Source organism: Varanus komodoensis, unplaced genomic scaffold (genome assembly GCF_004798865.1).
Source record: "Varanus komodoensis strain SLA01 unplaced genomic scaffold, ASM479886v1 scaffold12, whole genome shotgun sequence".
Taxonomy (NCBI): domain Eukaryota; kingdom Metazoa; phylum Chordata; class Lepidosauria; order Squamata; family Varanidae; genus Varanus; species Varanus komodoensis.
In genome coordinates this window covers 21,040,867-21,047,354 of record NW_025335349.1, presented here as the reverse complement: position 1 = coordinate 21,047,354, position 6,488 = coordinate 21,040,867, and positions in this window count along the sequence as shown.

Genomic DNA, 6,488 nt, shown 5'->3' with positions numbered 1-6,488 from the left:
TCTCAAATCAGGTGCCTTGTTGATTAAACTGAGAGACTGCACTTGACCTTGCTTCCAGGAGGAAAGATAATGAATGAATGGATGGAAGGGTGCCAGCCATGGAGAGTGAATAGGGATTCTAGACAAAATACCACCAACTGAGTCCAAGCTATGGGACAGTCAGGCCTTTAAGACTGCCCTGAAAATATAAGAGGAATTTATTCAGACTGATTATTGATTGCATTTGCTATCTGGTACGAAGACAAAATGAAGATGGAGCCATGGCAAAGGTATTTCAGTGATTTCCCTCATTGCTGTGGAAAGGGCCATGCTTATGCCAGGACCAACCTTATCCAAACACTAGGACACAAAGTTAAACTAATCCTAATTGAAGAGTTGACAAAGTCTGGTTTGGTAATGATATGGGAAGTGCCAGAGCCTTATTTTATCTGCAGGAAGTGAAACTCTTGTGGAGCATTTCAACCAGTTGGCATTTGGTCAAACCAGATGTTGCTGTTAGGTGCTTTCGAGTTGTCTCTGGCTTATGGTCACCCTATGAATGAGTGCCCTCCAAAATGTCTTGTCCTCAGCAGCCTTGCTTGCCTCCAGAAAACTCAAGGCTTTGACATCCTGTATGGACTCAATCCAGCTTGTGTTGTGTCTTCCCCATCTTCTTCTACCTTCAACTTTCCCTCCTACTATTATTGTCCCCAGTGCGTCTTGCCTTCTCCTGATGCGCCCAAAGTACGACAGCCTCAGTGTGTTATTAAAAGTATTTGAGGGCAGAACAGATTTGCTCAGGAACAAGCCAAGAGTCAAGACCCTGGAGGACAAACACGGGTGCACATACCTTTTATGTTTCTCCTTGTATAATTAGGCAAAAATATCTGAATGCTGTAAAACTCTTGATGCCACATTATCGTACAAAATAAAACTCCAGGGTTTGCATTTTCAACTGCCTTCAATAATAGCTCCCAATTAATTGTAGCACAAGTTAAAAACCCTCAAACATTAACAATTTCACTGCTGTTGTGACACTAACAAGAGACTCTCATGATTCACAACAAAGCATTTATGATGCAAGAGCTGTCAAGACCCCAAACCCTCAATGACTTGATACAGAAGCATCTAACAAACAGACTCTATTATCTTTAGAGCTAAAAGTTTTAGCTAAAAATGAAATGTATTTTGAAATTACTCTGTCTGTCATATATTTTAACTTAAAACTGTTGCTTCACTGTTAAGCCTACCCCTCTCTCTCTGCACACACAAAGAAATTAAAGTGGGATAAAACTGCTAGTTTCTCTGAAAACACCAGATGCAGGGATCAAATTCTAAAGCAGTCTTCCAATTTGCCTCAAAGATTTGTACACGCTATTTCAACTGTCTTCATTAGCCATGTACGGACTGACGTCAGATCTTGCAACTGCAACCAGCTGGCATAAGCTGCCCAGCACATTCCGTTTCCTAGGATGTCCTGTATTGTTGATATAGCTCAGCTGTTTGAATTTGAGAATCACACATTGACCTTCACAAATGCCATATTAATAGGAACAAGTCCTTCCACAAAGGAGAACATTGTTGCTGAGAGTTCACAAACTTACCTTGTGAACAAATATTTCCAAACACTGTTCCATGGGTCAAGATGTCTTTAGATTTATTGAGATAAAATAAGTATACCTATCCAACAAGGCAGACCAGAGATGAGCTCCTGAGAGCAAGGAAGGACCAGCCCTTCCATCAGGCAGAGTGCCCTGAGGGCAGATTTTGAATGGTTTAAAAATTTTCACATCGCCTGCTGTCCTTGTATTCAGTGGAGCCAGTTTAAGACTCTAATGTATTGAGCCAGTTTAAGACTCAACTGTTTGTATTGTTGGCTTTTGTGCATAGAATGGGCTGTCTGTGTGTCTGGATGCAGACTAGCACCATCTTGCCCTTTGCCTCAGGTAGGAAAATATCTTGGGCTGGCTAGACATGGTCTCCATGAGTGTACACAGGGACAAACTCCAAAGGATGAGGGTCAGCATGGTGTAGTAGTTAGGGGTTTGGACTAGGACTTGGAAGGTCTAGGTTCTAGTCCTCACACAACCATAAAAATAATTTGGGCCAGTCATTGACTCTCAGCCTAACCTACTTCACAGGGTCGTTCTGGGAATAAATTGGAGAGGAGGACAACCGTGTAAGCTGCTTTTGGTTCCTTGCAAAAGTAAAGGTGCTGATGTATTGATAGTGATCAGTGCTTCTACCATCGCCACCAGTTCAATCAGTTTCTTAATAACTGAATTCATAGATAGATGGATATCTAAACAGATTGAAGAATATAGTTACACATTTATTTTCCTTTATTATTTATTCATCCTCCCCCTGGATTATCAAAAGTTTGGGTGGACATAAGACATTTCAAAACACACTTAATTTTCCACTGTGAAAATGTTTAAAGCATGGAACACATGATTTTTTGACCATGCTGTCCTTAAATTCAAGCACTTTTCCAAGGTCAAAACAAAACCTGTCTTTTTCTGCCCTGGTTAAATTTATCAATAGCAACTCAGAACAATCTCTCTTCAGCAGATAATACAATCTTGCTAGTTCAGCCTCCATGTCAGACTAAACAAAAGGCTTTGCTGTTGAGCAATGGACTTTGACAGAAAATTCCAGCATCCTGTAAGCCTTTTGGCAAACTAGGACCGCTGGTTGGGACCAAAGGTCAAGGGGGACACAACAAGTATTTATTTCAGATATATTCTAGGTCCATATTCCTACATTTCCTCATCTGTTCTACTTTTTCACTCACCCAGCGGAGCTCCAACAAGATATCTGCTGAATGAGACAGCTTCCTTAGGTGACATTTAATGGCCTGCCTGAGGCTTCAAGTAATGAATGGTTTCAGACAACATCTCATCCATATTCAGGGGTTGTCATTGAACCATGGCTTGTTGTTGAGATGTGGGCTATCATGTTGTCTGAACCCACCCAAGATTAAAAAAAACCCTAATAAACACACCATTCACAGCCCAACAACAAACCATGGGCTCTTTTCTTGGCTTTGTGATTAGCAAGCCATAGTTTGCTAAAGTAGCTGGGTTCAGCCAGCACAATAACCCATGGTTCAACAACAATATACATTTCAACACTTTAGTGACTGTTTTGCCTGAAGCCAGTCAATGTTACTTTCCTACATGCATATGTATAGTTACTTTGATTTCTAAAGCAAGTAAGGAAGCAAATAAGTTGGGAAAATAATTTCTGCTCAAATTTATTATAAATTTCAACTGCTCTCCACCTCTCAAAATACAGAAACTACAACTGTTTGAGCAACTCATGGGCATTAGCTTTCTCATTTTCAGATTCTAAAAAATAACTCATTTGTTCCCAAATTAAGAAGTGTGTGTGTTTTATTTCTTTCCTCTTTCAGCTCTTAAGAGGTAGATATAAAGGTCCCTGCATATGGTGCCTGGTAACTGTGGTAAGTGGGAGATACTGTCACATTTTTAAGTGCACTTTTTAAAAAGAGGTGACTACCAAATTATTTCTAGATCATTCTTTAGAGTCCCCACTGGGTATTATATTCAAGGATTTCAATGTTTTAATCACTGAGCAAGTTGGGAATGTTAATGAAGTGAAGTTGATTAGATAAGACTAGCCTTCCCCAATCTGGTGTCCTCCAGATGTTTTGAATGATAACTCCTAGCTTTCTTGATCATTGACCACACTGGCTGAAGCTGTTGTACATGCTGCAGATGTTTGCAATATTAGGAAGGCACCATTGTTGTTGTCGTTATTTCTATTTCTCTTCTGCCCAGAAACCAAAGTTCTCTGGGAGGTTACAACCGCCCTGGCATTGCTTCCTTAAAGTGTTAATAATATCATGGGATTCAGTTTTATTCACTTTATGCAATTCTGTATTTCAGATTTATAAGAGTTGTGATCAGTGGAAAATAAAAGACTGATCGATTGAAAAGTGAGTTGCGAGCCAATCCAATCCATGGAAAATTCTGGAAAATGCAACTGAGTGCAACCTCTGATCTCTCTGAGAAAGGTGATACACAACAAACACTGGATACAGAACTAAATTAAAATATCATATACAATTCATTTTCAGGGTATCTAACAGTAATTTAAGTCACTGGACTACTCAGATATCTACTTTGTGTTTTCCTGAGGATTGTTCAAATATCAAACACAGAAGATGGACCGATTCAACTCCATTATCTCTGTTTTGTTGTGTTATGTTTTTCTTACAGCTCTATTTGTGAGGCTGCTCTCATGTGTCAACAAATAGCTTTGCATCCTATTTGAAGAGCTCCCATCAGAAGCTGAGGATTGTGGCTATGATAGTTACCATGTAAACGAGTTCCTTTTATTAAATAGCAGAAGGTCAGGCCTATGGAGAACAGTGGAACTGACAGCCAAACATGGAAAGGTTTTTTTGTTCCCATTAGAAGGAAATTCACAAAAAAAGAGGAGAGAAAATCTTGTTGTCCAAATCCTGAAAGGGTTCTTGTGTTCTCTTTAGAGTCACTTGGAAGGCAGAATTACCTAAGGTATCCCTTGTTCTAGACAGCAACTAGAAAAAGTGTGCATTATTTTTTCTTTGCTTGTATTCAGATGTTGATTGTTTTAAGAAAGATCCATTGATTTCAGGGTGATTTACTTCCAGGTAAGCGTATGAAGGATGGCGATCTTGAAGACACAGGAAACCTCTTAGGTCTGGATCTGGCAATCTGGTGATGAAATAAGCAAAGTGCATAGAAAATATGAGCCTGTAAAACTAGGGAAGAAGCAGTGCCAACTCTGGGTTTTTCAGGTTACTAGGGCAAGGCACTCTCAATGGGCCACCTTTCTCAGTAAATCCACTATAAGTTGGCAGTAGAATCACCACCAATGATGCTACTGCCATCACCACCAATGTCCGGGTCAGAGCAGAAGGGAGGTGAACAAGCAGATTTCAATGGTGAAGAAAAAGAGGAGCAAATCTGGAGGCTCTTGTCAATGGACCTTTGTTGGGATATGGGGGACACTGGCAGGTGCCCAACCATGCCTACTCTAGACACCTACCCTGACCAAAAGGATACAAGGAGAATGTCACTCTAGAAGCTCACACACAAGCTTTACACTCATTTGTCTTGCTGCCATATTTTGCTAAGATAGAGTATTTCACGAACTAGTACTGTCATGTCGGTTTCCAGGAATCAAAGATGCAAAACATTTGTGTTAATTTTACTGGGACAAAATCTGCTTGGTGGCTTTCGATGCCATCAGCCATAGCATTGTCCCGGGATGCTTGTCGGGACTGCAAGTGAGAGGTAGTGCATGGTAGCGGTTTCACTTCTAAGTGGATAGTTGGCTCTAAAGCTGGTGCTTGGTGAACACCCCTTGACCCTGTGGATTCTCCAGTATGGGGATTCTGCAAGGGCCTGTTTTGTCCTGATTTACCATCTGTGTTAAAGCTTGAGGGCAGTCATGAGGTTTCTGAGTGTGTTGTCATGCATATGCTAATTGCACACAGCTCTATTACTCCATGTTACCTTGATCAAATTAAGCTGAGGAGATGCCTAAATGGTGCCTGACTGCAAGAACGGACTGGATGAGAACCAATACACTGAAACTCAGACCAGAAAAGCCCAGGGTGCAATGAGTGAGGAATGCCTCTTACTGGCTGGAGAGTGTTCCACTTGCTCTGGATGGAGCTCCATGCTCCCTGAAGGGGCAGGTTCATTACTTGGGTTTTCATGGAGCTGTCTCAAGTCACTCCAATCTCAGGAGCCTGCAATGGAATGCAGCCTTTCTATCACCTTTGTTGGTTGCCCAGCTATCAATGCATCTACCTGGACAAGGATAACTTCGCTTCAAAGGAATGTTGATTCTGGCCTGCTTGCATTCTTTCCCTCTGTTTTTCAAGCTCACACACAGTCCTGGTTTTAACCTTTGAGGCCTTGCAGAGATTAGAACTGCAACACTGGCATGAAGCTGTTCATGCAGCACACTCAGAATCTAAGCCCCTCCTCCTGTATGTGAAGAGGGGGCATTTCAATGGTGGTAACCTAATCATGGAATGATCCTCCCCACAAGGTATGCCTAGTGCGGAACAGTGCTAACTTTTCGGAATCAGATTAAAGCCTTCCTGTACTTTCAGGCATCTGGCAGAATATGATGAAAGTTTATAATCATGTCAAAGGAATCCTTACTGTTTCTAATAGTTCTCTGTGTGCCATCAATTTACATTTGTACGTGATTTTTAAAAACTTGTACAATGTACTGTTGTACCCGCGGTGTTACAGACGAGGCCAGAGACCGGATGGTAAAGTAAAGAGGAGATTTATTCCTGCAGCAGGGACCACATTCATAGAGGAATGCGGTGCTTGAACAGAGTCGGAAGGAGATCTTTATACCTTCACAATCCGCTTTCGGCAAATGGGGAACAATACAATTAGTTTTTGACAAGAATGAGAACAATGGTGACAATGGGGAGTTACAGAATCACATAAGCAGTTGAGCAAGCGATATAC